The 23,846-nt window shown below is 37.9% G+C and overlaps 1 long non-coding RNA gene across 1 annotated transcript; it reads right to left on the reverse strand.

The window, feature by feature from the left end:
- Positions 1–3,346: 3,346 nt before the first annotated feature.
- Positions 3,347–10,804, reverse strand: LOC129053176 (uncharacterized). Its single transcript, XR_008518253.1, has 2 exons — positions 10,570–10,804; positions 3,347–3,507 (listed from the first exon to the last, which is right to left on the reverse strand). It is a non-coding gene; the product is annotated as an uncharacterized LOC129053176 (long non-coding RNA).
- Positions 10,805–23,846: the final 13,042 nt, after the last annotated feature.

Genomic DNA, 23,846 nt, shown 5'->3' on the forward strand with positions numbered 1-23,846 from the left:
TATGAGCCACCATGCCTGGCCATGTCAATTCTTTTATTTCTTTATGGAGACAACTGTAGGTTGAAAACCATCTTTCTTAATACTTGTCAGTGCCTCAAGGTTATTAGGATAAAAATAAAATTTCTAACCAAAGGATACCTGTTGGCATCCAGAATTTTAAGAAAAGTTGAGAAATAAAATATCCAGCTTCTGGCTCTTTCCTGGTAAGCATGCTCAATGGGTGAGGAATCTTTGGAATCTAGAGGAAGGGTAGAGCTGGGGTAGGTGGGGATGATCTTTGGAGCCACTGCCACTCTGGCAGCCACTCTTTCTCTGCAAAAAATGGCTGAGCCTCAGCCTTCACAGGAAGTAACAGGGGCTCAGCAAGCAGTATTTTGTGTGCCAGATTTTCCATCTTCATATCTTTTTTGGTGCGGTGTGTACTCAGGTCTCTATCATTAATTTGGTCATCTTATTTCTTTGCACATTTTGCATAAAACTCACTTTTCAGATGGGTTTCCTAAATTTTTCTCAGCCTGCACCTTTTTTTTTTTTTTTCTCTTAACCAGAACATATTTGTTGTTTGTTTTGTCTTGTTTCTTCTTTTTTGTTTTTTGCTTTTTTTGAGATGGAGTCACACCCTGTCACCCAGTCTGGGGTGCAAAGGTGTGATTTCAGCCCACTGCAACCTTTGTCTACTAGGTTAAAGGGATTCTTCTGCCTCAGTTTCCTGAGTAGCTTGGATTACATGTGCCTGCCAACAAGCCCACTTTTTTTTTTTTTTGTATTTTTAATACAGACATTGTGGCAGTCAGTTACTGTGGGATGAAATGAGGGGAATGAATGCAGAAATGAAGACAAAGACAAACAATATTTGTTTTAAAAGAGGGGTCAGGGTGCTCATTGCTTCTAGTCAGCAAAGGCACTGAGCTTCTACAGGCCTTCATATTTTTTAGGCAGAATGAACAGGGAGGAAATGTAATTGTTAGTCAGCTGGTTGATTTATCACAGGCTCACATAACTGCTTTCTTTATACTACAGACTTCAGATGTTCCTATATATAACCACAAGAAATACTGTGCTTGGGGCATGACTGCCCTCAGTATTCCTTCTGGAACCAGACATGGCATGTCAGGTTATCAACATGCTGCTTTCAGGAGAACAGTTTGCTCTCTGCTCATAGACCTTCCAGTCATTACTGAGTTGGTCACAACCCTCATTCTTTTGGCCTGCAACATCTCCATTTAGTTTTTGCAATAATTGAGCAAAGGGGATTGCAGACTGTGCAGCTCTCAATTGCTGTTTGGTGGTCCAGCTGCTTTTGCAGACAATGAGCATAAAACAGAGACATAATAACATTACCTGATAATCACAAAAAAAAAAAGACATTGAAGTGAGGTTTGGAGGAGGTCCAAAGATTAAGGCTCTCTAAGCCTTGCTGGAATTCTGCCTGAGTTTTCAGGCATGGCCAAAATACTTGATTATGCTTATTCAAGTTAAGAATTTTACTTTGTAAGTCATTAATATCAAAAGTAACATTGGATGTGAAAGCTCCCTGTAAATGGGCCTTTACAAGTTTCCCTGGATATTTCTTGTTTTATTCCAAATTGGTTACACAAATATAAGTATGCTTAAAATGACAATGCAATTGCTTCTGCAACTACAAGTGTGTTCTTGTTTTCCTATCCACAGAACTGCGGTCTTTAACATTGCTGCTTCCGTGTATATTTCAGTGTTGTTTATTTTTATGCATCCATGCCTGCTTGGCTGTACACATCCAATTTTCCACATATTGAGCTGCTTGAATGGAGCTGTGCATTGCTACTAAGGACACCACAACAGACGTTATTAGCATTCCTAAGGAGATTTTCACAAAAATTTTCATGCCTAAGGCTCTACAAGCACAATGAGTATGCTGAGTAAGAAAAAGTTTTAAAAAATGGAAACCAGAGGTGGCCACACAAGGCTCAGACAGATTTACAAGCATCCATAATCTGGAATTGTGACCTAGAATTACTAGTGTGGATATACTGTATGTTTGTACTGTGCTATGATTAAGGGAATAATACAGTTGACAGGAATCGCAAGTCAGTTGTGCGTCATTTACCTGGATTTGGTCCTTTTTGCTGCTAGAGAAACATAAGTTTAAAAACACAAATTGTAAATTAAGTGGTAATATTTTCTACAGAAGTAACATTAAAACTGTGTTCAGCACAATTGCTATAATTAGATAGTGTTCCAACACAAATTCTGCCATTCATATAGTGGAGTGCTGCATTCCCTATTGACTCCTGAATTGGACATCTCTTTCCTTGATAATACCATTGAGGCAAAAGTGGGCTAGAGCCTGTTCCATGCTAAGGGAACCTTGTTGCAGGTTGGGATTGAATTCCAGCCCAATGTAGTGAAGAGATGCTGACCAGCGTCAGTGAAGTTTATGCCACAAGGTCGGATTTTCCTCTCTCCCAACTAAATGACCACAGGGACCCAGAAAATAATGTCTACCAATAGCATGAACTGTTGTCTAGCTAGGGGGGCAAGACACTGGGTCCAAGGAGTGTGGTAAGAATTCTCCAAGAGAGCCCATTCTGTATAATTAATACAATTTGGAGGATGGGGCTGGGAGTGAGTAGTAGCTACACCAGTAATGTTAAAAGAGCTAAGGCCTAACAGGTACATGATTTTTCCATGGTAACTCAACCATACTTGGAATTAATTTGTAAGGCCACTGAAGTTGAGTGATGTACCTGGGTGATGCATAAAGGAAGTCCCTCCAATGGTGCAGCATAATTGATAATCATTGTTCTGAGAGTCTAATTACTCTTTGTCAGGGGGTGTTAGGGGTCCTGGTTCCCATCCTCCATGATCATGACAGATGTCAAGGGGAGTGTCACTCCAAATTACACTCCATAATACTGGGGTATTGGAAACATATGCCCTGTATCTTTTTGTCTCTGCACAAGGAAAACCTACTGCACAGGACGTTACAGGTAACATGGCCATAAACTTGAAGTCAGGGGTGTTTGCCTCACCCTGATGCTCCAGCAGTTTCAAGTGACTCATGGCTTGTAATGGAGGAGCCGGATCCATAGTTGGGATCCATGGCTCTTTCCAGTCTCCATTTACATGGTTGCAAACACATTGACAGCACCCACACAGTTTATCCATCTCTTGTGAAAACACAAACATACACTCATCCCAACATCAGTGAAGTTACTGAGCCTTTCCATCGTTCTTAGGGGGATTTTCATAATATATTTGGGTATACTTTCCTTTTTTCCCTATAAAACTTACCAGTGTTGTTCTGCTGTAGTCTTACTATCTGTGCCAGGAGTCAAAAAATTTAACTAAATAAGTTAAAAACAAATTAAAGTAAAAGTAAATGTATTTTGTTTGAGGTGGTAACTGGTCTCCTGTTTCCCCTTTCTGTTTTTTCAGCACACGTTGTAATGTTTAATTTGTCCATTCTATAATTCCTTGTCCTTGAGGGTTGTAAGGAATTCCTGTTTTACGAATGATTGAGCATATCTGTAAAAAATTTTAAAAAACATAAATAACATAAGCGTGTCCATTGTCAGTTTGTAATTGTTTAGGAACTCACTATATGAGCAAATGATGACAGACTACGTCATTGTATGTAACCAGCTCTCTGACCTGGTTTGCATGTAGCATGCCGCATATGAGAGTAAGTGTCTATAGTCACATGAACAAAGGAGAGCTTGCCAATGGCAGCTTTGTGAGTAGCATCCATCTGCCAGATTTCATTTGAAGCTAAGTCTCATAGGTTACAGCCTTCTATGGGTGTGACTCCAGTGACATGCTGGCAAGTAGGACGGGCTTGTATAGGCTGCAACCTGGCTCTTAGGCAAATGAAGCATACGAGTCAAGACCGAGTTTTGATGCAGTAATACAGGAGAAGTTTGAGCTTGTTGAAATGCAGAACAATCAACTTATTGGCTCTATTATTACCTGGAAATAGGGGTGTTGGGAGTTGTGTGAGAGAGCAAATATAAGAAATATAAAAAGCAGCACAAGAGCAAACAGCCTGTTGAAGTCTTAGAAACAAGTTAAACAGCTTCAGTTCTAGGGTGCTTTTAATAGTGGCAGTCCGAATGTGACTGGCTACATTTACAACATAGGCTGAATCACAGAGAATGTTAATAAGAGATAAAGCAGTGAGCTCTAAAACCTGAATAACCGCCATTAGTTCTGAGCATTGGGCTGAAACTCTGGGGTTTTTAATTGTATGAGCATGCTTATACCATAAGTAGCTTGGCGACCGTTGGAAGGGCCATCAGTAGAATAGGTCTGGCTGTCTGAAATGGGCTTGCGAGGAGTAATCACAGGGAAGATGAAAGGTTGAACTTTTAAAATGGCAAAATTTTGTCTGACGCATAATACTTATATACTATTCCTACATAATCTGAAAGAGCAATTTGCCACACAGTCAACATTTCCCATGCTGCAACCTGTCGTTGGGAATCCAATATTCTTCCTCATACTTTTAGACTGGCTCTAAAAGGAGAAAAGTAATTTTGTCTGGATCATATCTCTTAAGTGATTTTGATCTATCCCTACCCCTTGTTATAAATTGAGTAGTTAAATAAAGATAAACTTGCAGAGATTTTAATCTCTGATTGAAATTCAAAAAAAAGCCATTCTATTACAATGACATATTTTTCTATCATCTGGCCTAAAAATCCTGTTGGAGACTGGGGGCTAGAAGGAATGAAGAGAATCAAAATCTTTCATGGCTGTAGCTGGGAGGCATGTGTTTGCTGAAGAATCTGCACTACAAGCTGTAATTCAGCTTCTGCCTCCTTAGTAAGTTGCTGGAACAACTGGTTTGTCTCCTAAGCCCATTGCTCCTAATGAAGAATTTCCTTGGAGGGTCTGAGTGTTTGAGTTGATGAGTAACAATACCTAGGGTTGGGCACAGCCAATTTATATCTCCTAATAGTTGTTGGAAATCATTGAAAGCTTGTAATCTGTCCCTACGGAGGACGACTTTCTGAGGTTGAACATCTTTTCCAGTAACAATAGTGCCTAAGTGTTGCTATGAGGTGGTTGTTTCTACCTTTTCTTGAACTGTTTTGAGATTTCCCCCTGTTTTGCTTCTCTCAACATTTGGTGTAATAACTCTTCCATTGGAGCAGCCAAAAGAATTTCATCTACATAATGAATGATGTAGGAAGCAGGAAATATTTTCTGAGGCTCCTTTAAGGACTGTCCTACAAAATGCTGAAATAGCGTAGGACTGGTGAGGATGCTTTGGTGCAAAACTTTGCTTATCCTTCCCATGTAAGGGTATAATAAGGAAATAATCTTTAAAATCTATTACTATGAGAGGTGAATCACTTGGAATGGCTGCGAGGAATGGCAGACCCTGCTCTAATGCACTCATTGATTTAATCTGCACATTAATAGCTGTCAAATCATGTAGCAATTTGCTGGTAAAGTGGTCTGTTTTTATATACTAAAATTTTGCTGAAACTTTACACTTGTGTTCGTGCTACTTAATGTTTAAAATTGTCTGTGTGTATGTACACACACATATATATACAAATACAGATGTATGATATGTGTATATATACATACATTTATATACACATACCAGGGTGTATAGGTATACATACATAAACTCTGGGTATTATATATGTGTGTATCAAATACATGTATATACACACATTCATATGTGTGCATATGTGTATATACACATAAGTGTGTGTATGTGTATATATATACACACATAAGTGTGTGTATGTGTATATATACACACATAAGTGTGTGTGTGTATATATATACACATATACATATACGTATATATATTCATATTTGTCTATGTGTATATACACATAAGTGTGTGTATTTATATATATACACATATACATATTTATATGTATATGTATACATATGTGTGTATACATGCACATATATATATATGCATATGGGTTTATATATGTATATATGTTTGTGTGTGCGTATATATACATATACACATACACGCACATATTGTATGTGTGCATATATATGTATGTAATACATATATATGTAATACCTAGGGTTTATGTATGTATAACTGTACACTCTGTTATGTATATACAGATGGTATGTCTATATGTATGTATACACATACATATATACATACACACATATGTATGTGTATATATCTTACACGTGTATATATACACACATAAACACACATGTATATAAGCGTGTGTATATATGTATATATGTATGCTCTGTATATATGTGTGTGTATATATATACACACATACACACATATATGTATTTATATTACATACATATATACATATGTGTGTATGTGTATATATATGTATGTGTATATATGTGTGTATATATGTATAATTCCTAATTCATTATATATAATATATATAAATGTATATACACACACACACACACACACACATATATATATATATAAAATTCCTTGTTTGTTTTCTAAGCCCATTCAACCCAAAAACTTCCAGGTATGTGGGAAGCCTAAGAGAGACTATGTAGTAGTTTGATTGAAGCAAGAGTCTTTAACAGAGTTTGAGTCTTTATGCTACCCCTGGTTTCCCTTACTATTTTCCTAGCAAAACATTGACATTCTCTTAAATACGGGGGGTTGACTTTGAAACTTATCATTTTCTTCATATTTAGATATCATTGTAGCTGGATGCAGAACAGTTGCCTCAACAAATAAAAAAAAAAGTTTCCATTTCTTTTCTTCTTTTATAAAAACATCAGCAATCAAATGGTAATTTGTCTCTCTAGGGTAGCTTTTTTTTTGACTGTTGAAAGTGGAGATTTTCTGCTTATAGATGGGACATAGAGCCTCATAATTATTAGGGAGACATCACAGGAAGGGAAAGTTGGAAACTAGACATTTTAGGCAAAGGGCTGACAAGGCTCTATGCTGAGAAACATCTTATCCTACTAGGTCTTCCTTTAGGATCCGAAATATTAAATTAAAACTCTGATTACAAACAGTTTTCTGTCAAATGTTAGAAAAAGAGGGTTAGGGCTTGATAAATGTTCCCTACACTATGCCTCTTAGATTAATAGGACAGTGAAGAAGGAGAAGAAAAAAATGCAGAACAAAGTATTCAATTGGGATAAGAAAACTTTTTGTACAGTGTTCTAAATGTCTACCATTGGTTCCCAAAAAGGTTTTACCAAGTTAAAATTTAGAATAAAAACTTGAATTTCATTTGTTTCCAAGACACCACCAAAACAGCAACATTTGAATAATATTGCTGACTACTAAATCACCAACTGAATCCACCCAATAAGAATATATCTCCTGGTTGCAACATTGCCTACAAAGAAAAAATAAAGGACATGACTGCCATAAGCAGAAAGGCAAGAAAATAAAATTGAAAATTCTGGAAATCCTGTTGCCAACATCCTGATGGACTGTCATTGACTGGCTTTAGTTCAGAAGTCTTTAGATAACACGGAGGTATAGCCTTGGCCAGAAACTTTCAATTGTCTCAAGACCGATTCTAAGTCTCTGCATGCATAAGCTGCTTTGTGAAGAAAAATGAGTCGGAACAGAGCCAACATTTTCATCAACTGAGGATGTTGGGGGATTGTCCAAATTCTCTCTATCTGGACTGCCACTTGAGTCTTATAAGGCTGGAAGTCATCCTATTGATTTGAACTGGCTGACACTGGCTCAGTGTTGTTTGCTCTTGAGTACAAAAACGAAAAAAAAAAAATCTTAGGACAAAATCCTCAGAAATACAAGTAATGTAAAGAAGTTGAAGAAGTGCGCCTATACTCCTACTCAGTCTTCTAATATATTGCTTTCTCAGAACATGTATCAAATATATATAAATTGAAAATGGGCCTTTGGTCTGTTTTCCTCCTTTTTATATTTTGGACTGGTTTTCTTCTTTGCCTTCCTATATTAAACATGCTATTTGTCTCTGAATCTCTCTATTGCCTGTGTGGCTTTCTGTTGCTCTGCAGCAGTTAAGATTTGGCTTAGGAATGACATAACATGCAGCCAAGTAAAATCAAAATTCGGGTAAGATTTTGGAAAGCCTCTTTCTATCCGGGTTATCATAATACATTTCTGGGTCCCAATCTATGTGTTTAAAGTCTTGTAATACAAAGAGAATCAGGAATTTAGAGGCAACATGTTTTTTGGTCATTTTCTTTGTGGGTAGCAGTTTAATGGAGGGTTAGTTGGGAGAATTGAAGAAACTGAGAATGATAAAGTGACCAGAGAAGTCTCTGGATAGGGGACACAAGAAAAGCTGGAACATCTAGAAGTTTCTTTTGAGGGTTTTCTGGGGATTTGTTTCTCTGATTGCTGAGAATTGTTCACTATAGACAAGTCTGATGTGCTAAGAAGGCATGGCCAACATTACAATGTTTAGAAATATCTGAGTTTTTGCAGAACAAAGAAATCTGGCATATATGGTACCACAGACAATTTGCCTTCTCAATTGCAGAAAATGTCTAGATGTTGGATAGTATTGAGAGAGAAAATTTAAGTAGATAGGATGGATTCTTGCTAAAACTACTATAAGCAAAGAGACTTACTGAAATATCGGGCTGCATGCAAATTAAAAAAAAAAAACAAAAACCTGTACAAACCTGCAGTCCACTCATATAAAGAACAAACCTTTATAAATCAATTCTTTTGCATTTTTTTGGCCTAAAATATGCCTACAGATAATCTGATAAAAGAAGAAGAATATTCTGCATAAAAACACTTATCTTTCAGAAAATAGTCTCTATTTATTTTACCCAGTGGTCTTCAGTGTGTTCTGATGAACACTTTTGCAGTCACATGGATGTACCACTATATATATCTGTCTGCTATTTTGAGGTATCATTAGACTTTTTTTTTTTCTTCACTATAGAGAAGTCAGATTGAAAGCTTAAGAGGGAAAAAAAATGACTGTTGACAGCACAGTTAGGAGAGAGATGTATTTCTCACTATGAGGCAGGTTCTGATGATTTTATGATTTAAGAAAAGAGTGTGCTTACTAGTCTTGAAAAAGTACTAGTTGGTTTGAGTCAGAACCTTGACCCAGGACTGAAATTTAGCTGAAGTAAAAATTTATAGTGGCTCAGCTCACAGTGGAAAGCATATGCAGAAAGAAGAAGAAGAAGGAGAAAAGTGCTCTTTGAAGCACATTGAAGCCCCTTGTGTAAAAGGAATAGAGACTGTTTTCTGGAAGTATGTGCGTTATCTAAGAAGAAAAATACTTTTATGCAGAACATTCTTCTTTTATCAGATTATCTGTTGGCATAATTTAGGTAACAAAAAAAAGCAAAAATATTTGTTTGTTAGGCTTTGTTCCTTTACATGAGTGGACTGAAGATTTCTGCAGGTTTTTTAAACATCTGCCTGCAGCCTGGTATTTTAGCCTGTTTCTTTGTTCAAAGTAGTTTTAGCAAGAATCCATCCTATCTACCTAACTTTTCTCTCTCAATATTACCCAACATCTAGATATTTTCTGTAAGTGGGAAGGCAAATTGCCTGAGGTACTTTCTTTGTCCTGCAAACAACCTAGATATTTGTAAGCATTGTAATGTTGACCATGCCTTCTTAGCATGTCAGACTCGTCTATAGTGAACAATTCTCAAAAGTCAGAGAAACAAACCCCCAGGAAACCCTCAGAAGAAACTTCCAGATGTTCCAGCTTTTCTTGTGTTCCCTATCCAGAGACTCCTCTAGTCACTTTATCATCCTTATCTTCTTCAGTTCTCCCAGGCAGCCCTCCATTAAACCGTTAACCCTAAAGAAAATGCCTAAGAAACCTGGTGTATATAAATTCATGGTTCTCTTTTTATTATAAGACTTTAAACAGATACATTGGGACCTAGAAAAGCATTCTGATAACCCAGATGCATACAGACAGGCTTTCCAAAATGTTACCCAAGTGTTTGGCTTTACATGGCAACATGTTATGTCATTCCTAAGCCAAATCTTAAGTACTGCTGAGCAACAGGAAGCCACACAGGCAATTGAGAGTTTCAGAGAAAAATAGCATGTTTAATATAGGCAGGCAAAGAACAAAACCAGTGCAAAAAAAATATATATATATATGGGAAAGGAGACAGAAGTCCCATTTCCAATAAGAAGGGAGATGGTGCCCCTTAAAAACCACAACTAAATACCTACTGATTTTATGGATCAGTGGAAACAAAAAGACTTTCTAATGTGCATGTTAAAAAGCTTTCAAGAAACTGGAATCAAACCTCTTAATTAATCCAAACTGGTTATATTGAAATAAAAATCACATATAAATATTTCAGACTTTACAAAAAGGCTGAGAGAGGATTGTGTGGATTTTGTGAAACAATCCTCTCTATCTCCTGATTTAAATGAAATACAGGTATTCTTAATAAGCAAGTTTATTACTCAAACTTTAAATCAGAAGATAACTACAAAAGCAGACCATGGTAAAAGATAACACTGTAGAAAAAATTGTGGGTGGCATTCTTCGTCTTTTACAGCAGGGCCCACAATGAGGCATGGGAAAGGAGGGAAAAGCAAGAGATAGACAAAGGCATTAGTGACTGAATTACAGGTATACAAAATCCAGGAGTTTTGAGCTGTACCTTCTAACTGCTGAAACTTTGGCAAGCCAGGACTCTTCAGGAAGAACTGCAGAGAAAACAAAACAATGCCACTTCAACCCAGTCCAGCCAGTGGTGGTGACCACTGGAAGGTGGAATGCCTGCAGAGACATAGTTTTTATTCCAGGGCCAGATTTTGGATGACCAGGTAAGACTTATGCATCCCAGGGCTCAATTCAGGCTTGAATTGTAGTCTCACCAATGCACCACAAGTAGCAAATTCTCACTGTGTGACATCACAAAGAGTGATTTGTCTCGGGTCCAAAAACTTGACGACAGTGCACATAAAGTGAAGTTAGAACCAAAGTTTAAGAAGGGAATTAAAATAGCTCTCCACAGTGGAAACCCAAATTGGTTCTCCAGTGTGACACTGATGTTTGGGGTCCTCATATACTGGGAAATGGAAGAATGTGATGACTGATCTTGGAAAAAGCCTTATTCAGCTTGGCTTTGGAATTTTGCTTGGGACCAAACAAGTGCTGATGTGAAACCTTGGCCGACGACCTCTACCCGTGACTAATCAGAGGCTGACCTGATTATTTATACTAGTTCAGGTTATATTCCAAAGCGTGTCCAGAAAAGTGCCCACTAAAACTTGTTGTCACCCACCGTGTACTTTCCTCACCTGAAGAAAAGCCGCTATTTTTGGAAGTCCACTGCTTATACAAAAGATGAGGATGTTTCCTTGTTGTTTTTGCTTTTCAATCAGTATGTTTGTGAGCATATTTTGTGCATAAAGAACAAAGATCTGTCTATGTTGGACTGTGTTTCTTCATGTGAGTGGGCTGAAGGTTTGTGCAAGTTTAATAATATGTGTCTGTAGCCTATTTTTTGGTAAGCTGGATCTTTGTTCCTAGAAGTTATACCAAGGGCCCCAACTACCTAACTATTCTCTTCTGTTAGCGAGAGTAAAACGCTACTACCTAACTAACTGCCGTTAGACAGAATTGATCTTTCTAGCTACTTCCTGCTAGGGAGGGGGGTTGTGCAATGAAACATAACAGCTGGAGCTCCACCTGAGGCCAGGATAAGGTTTCACAGAAACATGGTGTTTTCATAAGTGGTTTCATTTGCAGTACCGTTTGGAGTTTGATTTCCTCTGTGTGAGAAGAAAAAATTTGGGTTATCAAACCATACGTTATAAAATGAGATGAGCTGAGGAAATAAACAGCTTAAAAATTCTGAGGCTGCTGACAGGCCCTGTAACTGACAGCTATAGTTATGCCAGAGAAGTTGTGGATGCATAGGGCTTGGTTTTGTTAGCTTTCTTAGTCTTACCCCCACAAAGACAAACACCACTTGAGACTAGAAGATAATGTCCAATGTAAGATTTGAAAGAAATCTTTCTATTTTTCTTGTTCATTTCTGTAAAAATCAAATATAATAGGCCTGAGTTGACAGCAAAATAGTCTAAAATTTAATAGTTAAAATAATTATTGGCATAAACTGTGGGCCAAATTATTGTTCTTAAATCGGCTTTCTACATTGCCTTTGGCGAAACTCTTCTTCATGAGGAACCTCTGATAAGACCTCTCAAAGCCAAGCACAACCGTGGGTTTTACTTCCAAATACCCATGTGTTGCAGGAAGTTACGGACTCCAAAGAGAGGGACCTGCTGAAGCTTTGGCAGAATAATATAAATTGTGAAGATTTCATGGACATTTATTAGATCCCCAAATAAGTAATCTTATAATTTCCTATGCCTGTCTTTATTTAATCACTTAATCCCTTCATCTTCATAAGCTGAGGATGTATGTCACCTCAGGACACTGTGATGATTGTGTTAACAGCACAAATTGTTTGTAAAGCATGTGTGTTCAACAATATGAAATCTGGGCACCTTCAAAAAGGAACAGGATAACAGTGATGTTCAGGGAACATTGGAGATAACCATTAGGTCTGACTGATTGGGAGCCGTGCAGAACAGAACCATATTTCTCTTATTGCCAAAAACAGGTAAGAAAAATATCATTGAATTATTTCCCTAGTAAGGAATATTAATAATTAACAGCCCTGGGAAAAGAATGCATTCCTAGGAGGAGTCCTATAAAATGGCCGCTCTAGGGGTGTCTGCCTTATGCAGTTGCAGGTAAGGGATGAAGCACACCCTCGCCTCCTGCAGCACCCCCAGGATGGCTTGGATTAGGAAATTCCAGCCTGGTGAATTCCAGTAAGACTGGTTCTCTTCTCTGGATCCCTGTTAAGATGTTTATCAATGACACTGCATGCACAGCAGGACATGGAACTTCATTAGTAATTGTAGGTTCACCCTGACATTGTGATTTCACCCTGACCTTCTGCCTTGTGATCTTTTATTGCCCTATGGAGAATGTGATCTCTGTCTCCCATACCCTATTCGCACACTCCCTTCCCTTTGAAAATTGCTAATAAATCTTGCTGGTTTTGTGGGTTGTGGGACATCACAGAACCTGCTGACATGTGACATCTCCCCCGGACACACAGCTTTAAAATTTATCTCTTTTTTTGTAACCTATCCTTTTATTTCTCAGACTGCCTGACACTTAGGGAAAATATAAAAGAACCGAGGTTGAAATATCAGGGGTTGGTTCCCCCAATACCTATGAGTTGGTTAAACTTTTTGCTTCTTGAGATCCAAGTTAATGGGATTTCTGGGCATGTTAAGAAATGACATTCTTTGATATTTGGGGTTTCATAAAGACTGTTGCAGGGTCTAAAAAGGCCTTTGTTTTACAGCTTATTTATAATGACTTCTAGCCCTTTTCTACCTTCTGGTTTGGGAAATAACGCTTCTGGCCAGAAAAGATAGTGCAATCCTTAAGGTAAATACAGATGCATACAGTGATTGTAGCCCAGCAACATTTCTCTCGACATCCCATACTTCTTAGTTAATATTAGTTTCCACTTAGTGGAGAAAAAGAGTTTTTCCTGCAGCCATTCATATGGAGGCTTCTATATGGACCACAATATCTCTACCTAGTAATAAAGTGGGACTTTCAGGAATTATTAAATTGGTATGACTAAATAGAAGGCTGTTTCAACTATAACTAAGGGGCTGAGAAAATATTCTATAAAGGTCTTTTGCTGACACATCCATCATTGTCACATTAGGGGAGGAGAGAAAGCCAAGATTGAAAAGCAGAACAAAGACACCCACTCCAATATCCAGAAGAAAGTCTACTTTCCTCCCTTCCACCTTCAGAATCACCCAAGGATTTTGAAGAGTTTGGAACTGTCTTTTGTGTAATCAGTTGGCTCCCAGGAAATAGTTTATTGCCCATTTTTTTGGCATAAACACAGTGAGACCTGGTGGGTTCGGGTTGGCATATTTGTTTCTTTTTGGACTGTGAGTCCAGCCTTTATAAATTACTGTTTCAGTTCCTGATTAAGCCTGGGCCAAATCCTTGAGCCAAACTTTTACATCAGCTCCTGATAGATCATGAGATGAGCTGAGCAGTAGATATAAATTATGACAACAACTCCTGATTATTTCTAGGCAAGTTTCTTGGGTTAAGCTTTCTAATTATTCTCAGACCAAGACCCTGAGCCAAGCTGAATTGCGTGATCTTCAAAGCAGCCCACTGACTGAAATCATTTCTTTCTCTTGCTAGTTTGTAATAACCCAGAACCCCAGCCTCATAGTGGGAAACACATTTGAGTCCTTATTTGATTGACAGAGAGCTTTCTTGTCGTGCTTTTTTTTTCTTTAATCTCAACTTTGTTTCTCAGCTTCTTACTTTTTTTTTAATTAAGGCAAAGATCTTTGGGTATACTTACAGACAAAGGGATACTATTACATCTTGGTGCATTGTTGAGATTACACATATGTTGCTGCATGGGCTGGGAAGAAAATAATTCATCAGAATGGTAAAAGCAGACTTTAAACTTTCAAATTCATTTAAAAAATATCTTGTTTGTTTTAAGACTTTTTAATTTTTTTCATAAAGAGACTGGCAGTGACATGAGATTTAGAGGAGGTCCTAGGTATGCTAAAAGTTTCTACTTGAGGCTACGTCTCAGTGTTATCTGATTACCATTAGGGTAATTCTGGTCTGTGACAACTCATCAGGCCATTGACACAAGGACTTCCCATTTTTTTCTATAGAATTTACATTTTTTCTTTTCACAGCTATAATGTCTTTCATATTTTTTTCTATGCAGTGTTGTGGGCATTTTTACAGCTCTAGGTATACAGGTTTCCTTAACACAGTCACTCCTTGTCTTAGTAATTAGTAGTGTAATTTAAAAAGGTTTGTTTTTGGGATTTCTGTGAAACAAGAGGAATTCAAGATTTCACTATAAATTGTTACCTATAAAGGACCTTTTTGTCCCTCAATAATAGATAATCATGGCACTGTATGGGAGGGATTTAACTGCAAATAAATACTCTTTCCTTTATTTGGAATTTTTTACAAAGATATTATTTTCTTTCACATAAAAGTTACACCATGAGACAAGTTAATTTTTGAATGTTGGGAGGCATTTAGTGGAGACAACATATCTAACCCAAAATCTCTCTCCCTAACTGTTGAATAAAAAGAATTTTGTCTCAGAATTTTCAACCTAGGATTTCTAACCTTACATCACTCCCTAGTGAAATGAGATTTATTTCCTACCTGGATCCTTCTCAATCCATTGCCCAAAACTTACAGTGTTGAAATTCTTTTCCCATTAACATTCCACCACCAGTGATTAGCCCCCATGTCCTATCTTTAAACAGGCAGCCTCCACTATTAATTGTTGGTAGAAAACCAGTGTTAAAGAGCAGATTTTAACCTCTTTGCTTTCCCCATCTAATGAAGGGCCATTCAGACATTCAGTTTCTACCATTTTGAGCCAGCTGTACTTCACTGCAATAATTTTGCATTTAAAACGTTTGAAAGTCAGTCTTTATCATTCTTGGAGATTCTGATGTTTCACTGGGAACTTGGTTAGGAAAGCCAAAGTTAGTATGAAGACGCTTCCTCTATTAAAATGTCTAGCATAAATTTTATTACTACATACCATTTGCAAGACCTCTGGGGTAACATTCAAGCCTTTGGGGTTCAGTGGGTCTAGGACAAAAGCAGGGCAGAAAGCTACAGCCTTTCACTGGTGAGTGTAGCTAGTGCTTCTGACTAGCTCATCCAGATTTATGTGTAAAGGCTATGCTTGCATTTCTAAGCAGCACCTATTGCAGTTTTGGGGGCACAGATGAGACAAAGGAAAAAGATGAAAAAGGATACTCTAACACTTTCTATTTATCGTGGGTAACACCAAAAGGAGGAAGTCATCTGAATGACACCTTGTTTAGCATCTGTTTCTAAATAGCAACAAAGCATCTGTGGACTGCACTCCCCTTGAGTGCACTTGGAAGCCCTGGAACTCCATTGACCCTGAGTCTCTAAATTTATAAACAATAATAATAATATTCAACTGGCAACAAGGTGGCCATGTGGCCGTGTTCCTGATAGGAGGACAAGCATTCTCAAAGAAGTGTAATTTCAATAATAGCTGACAACTAGGTCTTTTTGCTATGCAGAAAACCTCCAGATTTTGTAAACATTGTAAAATTACCCCTGGGTCTTTGGGAACCATATGAGGTAAGTCTACAGTACACAATTTTCCAAAGTCAAAGAGACAAATCTCTAGAGAACTGTCAAATGCAATTTCTGAGTGCCCTATCTGACTCCTTTAACCGGGGCTCAGAATTGTTGTATAAAAACACCTCTTATTGTGCAATCCCGGTAAACCTCCAACTTTACTGCTGCCCCTATAACAAATGCAGAATGAATACTGTGATACTAAGGTTTAAATTTCCTTCTCATTGCAGTAAACTTATACACATAAAGCTGGACTTAACACAGTTCCCTGATGAACCTGATAGACTTACACAGGCTTTCCAACATTTCAACCAACAGCCTCATCTTATGTGCAGAAATGCAGTGCAACTTTTAAGCCACATTTTAACTACTGCTGAAAAACAGGCAGCACTGCAGACAGCAAAGGAATTTGAAGATGAACAATGGACATCCTCTAGTCAGTCAAAAAATAAACAGAAGTGAAGGATGAAAAATGGGTAACAAAAAGTCGGAATTACTATTTCCAACACAAAGAAAAACAGTGCTGTTTGAAAACCCCAAATGAAGCCTTAGTAAACCTAGAGATGAATAGAAAAGAAATCACTTTCTACTGTGCATATTAGCAGGCTTCAAAAGAACCAGAACAAAACTTGTTAATTACTCTGAACCGTCCTTTTTGAAATCAGAAACTAGAAAAAATATCTCACAGGTTATTTGGAAAGGCTGAGAGAAGCTTTAGCAAAACATTCATCTCCATCTCCTAATTCAATCAAGGGATACACAATTTTAAAATAGTAGTTTATTTCTCAGCCATCCTCTAATATCAGAACAAAACCACAGACGCAGGCCATGGAATCAGATAGCACTGTGGAAAACTTTCTGGGGTGGCTTTTTTGATCTTTTAAAACAAGAACTGGAAAGAGGAGACCTAGAAAGTAGAAGGGAGTCACAAGAGAATGAGAAAGGCATTACTGGCCGCTTCAGAGGCCTACAAGGTCCAGAATCTCCAAGATGCACCTGCTGATTTCTACTAGTGTGACAAGCTAGGGCACTTTCAAATGAATTGCTCAGGCCGAAAAAGAATATATCTCAACTTTGTCCAGCCTATGAGGGAGACCAGTGAAAGTAGGAGTGTTCCCAGAGACTTAGGTCACCTGGTCCAGTGTATATTTCCCGGATTGTTCAGCAGGAATAATGGTTCCCCAGTCCTAACAGCCATTGTGATCTACAGGATTCAAGTAATTATGGAGGCAAAATGGAAATTAAACAACAACAACAACATTTTTCTAAATTCTACAGACTGTTTCTCCATTCTTCTCTCCAATTCAGAGCTCTCCTCCTCCAATAGTGAAGAGAGTTAGCTAGCTTGCCTTCTATAGACAGAAAGAGAAGTGTCCCCAGAAACTTCTCGGCCCACTGATCAATGCCTCGTTTCCACATGAGATAAAAAGCAGCCTGTAAAAAAACATTCAAGCAGCAGGCACCAATAAATGAACTAGAACAGAAAGTTGTGTCTGAAGACCTGACTCCAGCTACACAGATAGAAGAACCTCCATCTCACTCAGAAACTTGCAGAAACTTCAAGCTTACTCAAATGGGAAAACAAGGCCTGAAATAGAAATGCATTTGTCCATTTTATAATCAGTGGACTTCCAGAAATATTTCTTTTCCTTTGGTGAACATAAAGAGAGTGGGAGAGTGGGAGCAAGTGCCTTCCAGGGAACAATTTTCTTTTCTTCCTGGACTGTGAACCCTACCTCTATGAATCATTAGTTCAGCCTCAGATCAGTTCTGGACAAAATCTTAGGCCACAGATTCACTTCAGCTTCTGAAAGGTTGTTGGCTAAGCTGAGTAGCCCCTATGAATATTCACTTTAGCCACTAATAGGTACTGGGCCGAGGTCTCAGGCTAAGCTTTCTGATTGGGCTAGGATCTAAGGTGCCAGGTCGAACTACGTCACACATTTTTTAAGACAGCCCACAGACTAAGTGCATTTCTTACCATTCAAAACACACAAAAACGCTAAATCCAACTTTCATATTGGTTAACCCATTTTGACCACATCACTGCTGGCATCGAGCTTTTTTATTTCACTTATTAAACTTTCTCTTCAACCTCAGTGCTCTGTAGTCTTTGAAAATGTTTCTGGGATCTTTATTCTTCTGAAACATACAAAATAAACCCCCAGTATTACCTTAGATATGTAGAGACTCTTATGTGTTTGTGTACTGGTGAGATGTAAATAATAGCAAAATTGTGATGGGCTTCCTGGGAACACACTAATGCACTGCTAAACTATCTGGCAAAAAATTAAAAAAAAAAAGAATATTGGGTCTCAAAATCTAAAGCTCAGCTCTCTGAGACTTCAGTACAGTACCTGGGTCTGGTCTTATCAGAAGATAACAACGTACAGGGTCACGAAACAATTCAGCCAATTTTTCTTAACAGTTAAGAATATTCTTGGGCATTATTTGATTTTTCAGATGGCAGGTACCTAAGTACGGAGAAGTAGCTCATCTTTAATACCACCTCATAGAAGAAACTAAGGCAGATAAAACTCACTGGTTAACTTAAGAACCTAATACTCAAAAAAAATTAACCAGTTAAACAAATCTTACTTAAGGCAGAAGCCCTCGGTTTTTTCATAGTAAAGACATTTAATCTCCATATATCAGATATAGAGAAAACAGACGTAGAAATTATGGATGAGGCTTGAGGTCCAGCTCAACATCCAGTGGTGTAACTAAGAAAGAAACTCAGCTTGGTTTCTAAAAAGAAACGGGTAACACACCTCTGAGCAGCTGCCTCAGTGACATTGTTGGTGCCAGAAACCATCAGGTTAACCATGAAAATAACATATCTGTTTCTACACCACCCAGTATAGCAGTACTGTGTTTCCTTAAAAAAGTCTCTTGTGAACTGACAGTCACCTCCTTAAATATCAAGCTTTGCTGCTGAAGGATCTGCAGACCATTTGAAAGCCTGTAGTTGCCTGAACCCAACGGCATTCTATCAGGGGAAATTTGAGCTTCTGAACATGATTGCATACATATAGGGGTGTAAACCAGTGAAATAAATAATAAACACTTCTCTTGATATTCTCTGTACAGTTAAATTAATGAAAACACTCTTAGAAGGCAATCAGCTTAATTAAAAAGAGATTGATGCTATACGTATATTGAAGACGTTCATGTTTGTCTCCTCATAAATCTTGTTTCCTTGAAAAAGTTTTTTCTTTCAATCTACTAAATTACCTTTCTTCACTCTCTCTTGACACATTTGGTGCATGCATGCATGAAAGGTTCTTGGATAAAAGCTGATGATGAGGGACATCTTGAGGCCAACAGAAAAGGCACCACCCATCGTCTTTTATGAGATATCTGCATTTCTTATGTAGCTCTTGGAATTAGAAGTGAATAATACCTCCGAAAATGAAAGCCTGACTCTTCCTTACAGCTCTGATTTTTTTTTGGAGACGTGGTCTCACTCTGTCACCAGGCTGGAGTGCAGCGGTACACCATCAAATCATTGCAACCTCTGCCTCCTAGGTTCAAATGATTCTCCTGCCTCAGCCCCAAACTAGATGAGACTAAAAGTGCCCACCAACACGCCCAGCTAATTTCTGTATTTGTAGTAGAGATGGGGTTTCACCACGTTGGCCATGATCTCTTGACTTCTTGTTCCCCAAACATGGGCCTCCTAAAGTGCTGTGATTACAGCTGTGTGTCACTATGCCCAGCATCACTGAGGCTTTTTTATTAGGCCCTGGAAACTATTCGTATCCGAGTTCTTAAAGGGCATCAGCAAGAGGTCAATCATCCAATTGCAAAATTGGTAAAATAAAATTTTATAACTTCTGGAACTTCTGTTTTCTGTGTGGTTACATATGTGTTATGTATATATTTTAAAAATCTAATTAATTAACTTAGTGAAGAATAGTTAGTGGAACTAAATATTTTGCTTCCAAAGAAATGAAGGCTGCTGCACTTTTCAGTTCATGTGACTTTAACTTATGAAAAACAAAAACCACCTAAGACCTGAAGATGTATAAAAATAATCACTCCTTTAACAATGCTGTAATAAATCATACTTTACCTGCACCCAGACCGTAATTTTATAAACTCATCACGTTTTACATTCAAGTTATTAATTTTATTATTATTATTATTGTTATACTTTAAGACTTAGGGTACATGTGCACAATGTGCAGGTTAGTTACATATGTATACATGTGCCATGCTGGAGTGCTGCACCCATTAACTCATCATTTAGCATGAGGTATATCTCCTAATGCTATCGCACCCACTCCCCCCACCCCACAATAGCCACCAGAGTGTGATGTTCCCCTTCCTGTGTCCATGTGTTCTCATTGTTCAATACCCACCTATGAATGAGAATATGCAGTGTTTGGTTTTTTGTTCTTGCAATAGTTTACAGAGAATGATCATTTCCAATTTCATCCATGTCCCTACAAAGGACATGAACTCATCATTTTTTATGGCTGAATAGTATTCCATGGTGTATATGTGCCACATATTCTTTATCCAGTCTATCATTGTTGGACATTTGGGTTGGTTCCAAATCTTTGCTATTGTGAATACTGCCACAATAAATATACGTGTGCATGTGTCTTCATAGCAGCGTGATTTATAGTCCTTTGGGTATATACCCTGTAATGGGATGGCTGGGTCGAATGGTATTTCTAGTTCTACATCCCTGATGAATCACCGCACTGACTTCCACAAGGGTTGAACTAGTTTACAGTCCCACCAACAGTGTAAAAGTGTTCCTATTTCTCCACGTCCTCTCCAGCACCTGTTGTTTCCTGACTTTTTAATGATTGCCATTCTAACTCATGTTTTGATTTCTATTTATCTGATGGCCAGTGATGAGGAGCATTTTTTCATGTGTCTTTTGGGGGCATAAATGTCTTCTCTTGAGAAGTGTCTGTTCATATCCTTTGCCCACTTTTTGATGGGGTTGTTTGTTTTCTTCTTGTAAATTTGTTTGGGTTCATTGTAGATTCTGGATATTAGCTCTTTGTCAGGTGAGTAGGTTGTGAAAATTTACTCCCATATTGTAGGTTGCCTGTTCACTCTGATGGTAGTTTCTTTTGCTGTGCAGAAGCTCTTTAGTTTAATTAGATCTCATTTGTCAATTTTGGCTTTTGTTGCCATTGCTTTTGGTGTTTTAGACATGAAGTCCTTACCCATGCCTATGTCCTGAATGGTAATGTCTAGGTTCTCTTCTAAGGTTTTTATGGGTTTTGGTCTAACGTTTAAGTCTGTAATCCATTTTGAATTAATTTTTGTATAAGGTGTAAGGAAGGGATCGGGTTTCAGCTTTCTATATATGTCTCACCAGTTTTCCCAGCACCATTGATTAAATAGGAAATCATTTCCTCATTGCTTGTTTTTCTCAGGTTTGTCAAAGATCAGATAATTGTAAATATGCAGCATTATTTCTGAGTGTTCTCTTTTGTTCCATTGATCTATATCTCTGTTTTGGTACCAGTACCATGCTGTTTTGGTTACTGTAGCCTTGTAGTATAGTTTGAAATCCGGTAGCTTGATGCCTCCAGTTTAGTTCTTTTGGCTTAGGATTGGCTTGCCAATGTGGGCTGTTTTTTGGTTCCATGTGAACTTTAAAGTAGTTTTTTCCAATTCTGTGAAGAAAGTCATTGGTAGCTTGATGGGGATGGCATTGAATCTATAAAATACCTTGGGCAGTATGGCCATTTTCATGATATTTACTCTTCCTACCTATGAACATGGAATGTTCTTCCATTTGTTTGTATCCTCTTTTATTTCATTGAGCATTGGTTTGTAGTTCTCCTTGAAGAGGTCCTTCACGTCCGTTGTAAGTCGGATTCCTAGGTATTTTATTCTCTTTGAAGCAATTGTGAATGGGAGTTCACTCATGATTTGGCTCTCTGTTTGTGTGTTATTGGTGTTTAAGAATGCTTGTGATTTTTTTACATTGATTTTGTATCCTGAGACTTTGCTGAAGTTGCTCACCCGGTTAAGGAGATTTTGGGCTGAGACAATGGGGTTTTCTAGATATACAATCATGTCATCTGCAAACAGAGACAATTTGACTTCTTCTTTTCCTAATTGAATACCCTTTATTTTCTTCTCCTGACTAATGGCCCTGGCCAGAACTTCCAACACTATGTTGAATAGGAGTGGTGAGGGAGGGCATCCCACTTTACTTCCAACTACATGGTCAATTTTGGAATAGGTGTGGTGCAGTGCTGACAAAATTGACTTTGTGTCAGTTTTCAAAGGGAATGCTTCCAGTTTTTGCCCATTCAGTATGATACTGGCTTTGGGTTTGTCATAGATATCTCTTAGTATTTTGAGATATGTCCTATAAATACCTAATTTATTGAACATTTTTAAAATGAAGTGTTGTTGAATTTTGTCAAAAGCCTTTTCTGCATCTATTGAGATAATCATGTGGTTTTTGTCTTTGGTTCTGTTTATATGCTGGATTAAATTTATTGATTTGCATACGTTGAACCAGCCTTGCATGGCAGGGATGAAGCCCACTGGATCATGGTGGATAAGCTTTTTGATGTGCTGCTGGATTCGGTTTGCCAGTATTTTATTGAGGATTTTTGCATCAATCTTCATCAAGGATATTTGTCTAAAATTCTCTTTTTTGGTTGTGTCTCTGCCAGGCTTTGGTACCAGGATGATGCCGGCCTCATCAAATGTGGTAGGGAGAACTCACTCTTTTCTATTGAGTGGAATAGTTTCAGAAGGAATGGTACCAGTTCCTCATGTACCTGTGGTAAAATTCGGCTGTGAATCCGTCTGGTCCTGGACTCTTTTTGATTGGTAAACTATTGATTATTGTGACAATTTCAGAGCCTGTTATTGGTGTATTCAGAGATTCAACTTCTTCCTGTTTTAGTTTTTGGAGGGTGTATGTTTCAAGGAATTTATCCATTTCTTCTAGATTTTCTAGTTTATTTGCGTAGAGGTCTTTGTAGTATTCTCTGATGGTCATTTGTATTTCTGTGGGATTGGTGGTGCTATCCCCTTTATTATTTTTTATTGCGTCTATTTGATTCTTCTCTTTTTTCATCTTTATTCATCTTGCTAGCGGTCTATGAATTGTGTTGATCCTTTCAAAAAAACCAGCTCCTGGATTCATTAGTTTTTTGAAGGATTATTTTGTGTCTCTATTTCCCACAGTTCTGCTCTGATTTTAGTTATTTCTTGCCTTCTGCTAGCTTTTGAATGTGTTTGCTCTTGCTTTTCTAGTTCTTTTAATTGTGATGTTAGGGTGTCAATTTTGGATCTTTCCTGCTTTCTCTTGTGGGCAATTCAGTGCTATACGTTTCCCTCTACACACTGCTTTGAATGTGTCCCAGAGATTCTGGTATGCTGTGTCTTTGTCTCATTGGTTTCAAAAGAACATCTTTATTTCTGCCTCCATTTTGTTATGTACCCAGTAGTCATTCAGGAGCAGGTTGTTTAGTTTTCATGTAGTTGAGTGGTTTTGAGTGAGTTTCTTAATCCTGAGTTCTAGTTTGATTGCACAGTGGTCTGAGAGACAGTTTGTTATAATTTCTGTTCTTTTACGTTTGCTGAGGAGATCTTTACTTCCAACTAAGTGGTCAGTTTTGGAATAGGTGTGGTGTGGTGCTGAAAAAATATATATTCTCCTGTTTTGGATTGGGGAGTTCTGTAGATGTCTATTAGGTCTGC

Source organism: Pongo abelii, chromosome Y (genome assembly GCF_028885655.2).
Source record: "Pongo abelii isolate AG06213 chromosome Y, NHGRI_mPonAbe1-v2.0_pri, whole genome shotgun sequence".
Taxonomy (NCBI): domain Eukaryota; kingdom Metazoa; phylum Chordata; class Mammalia; order Primates; family Hominidae; genus Pongo; species Pongo abelii.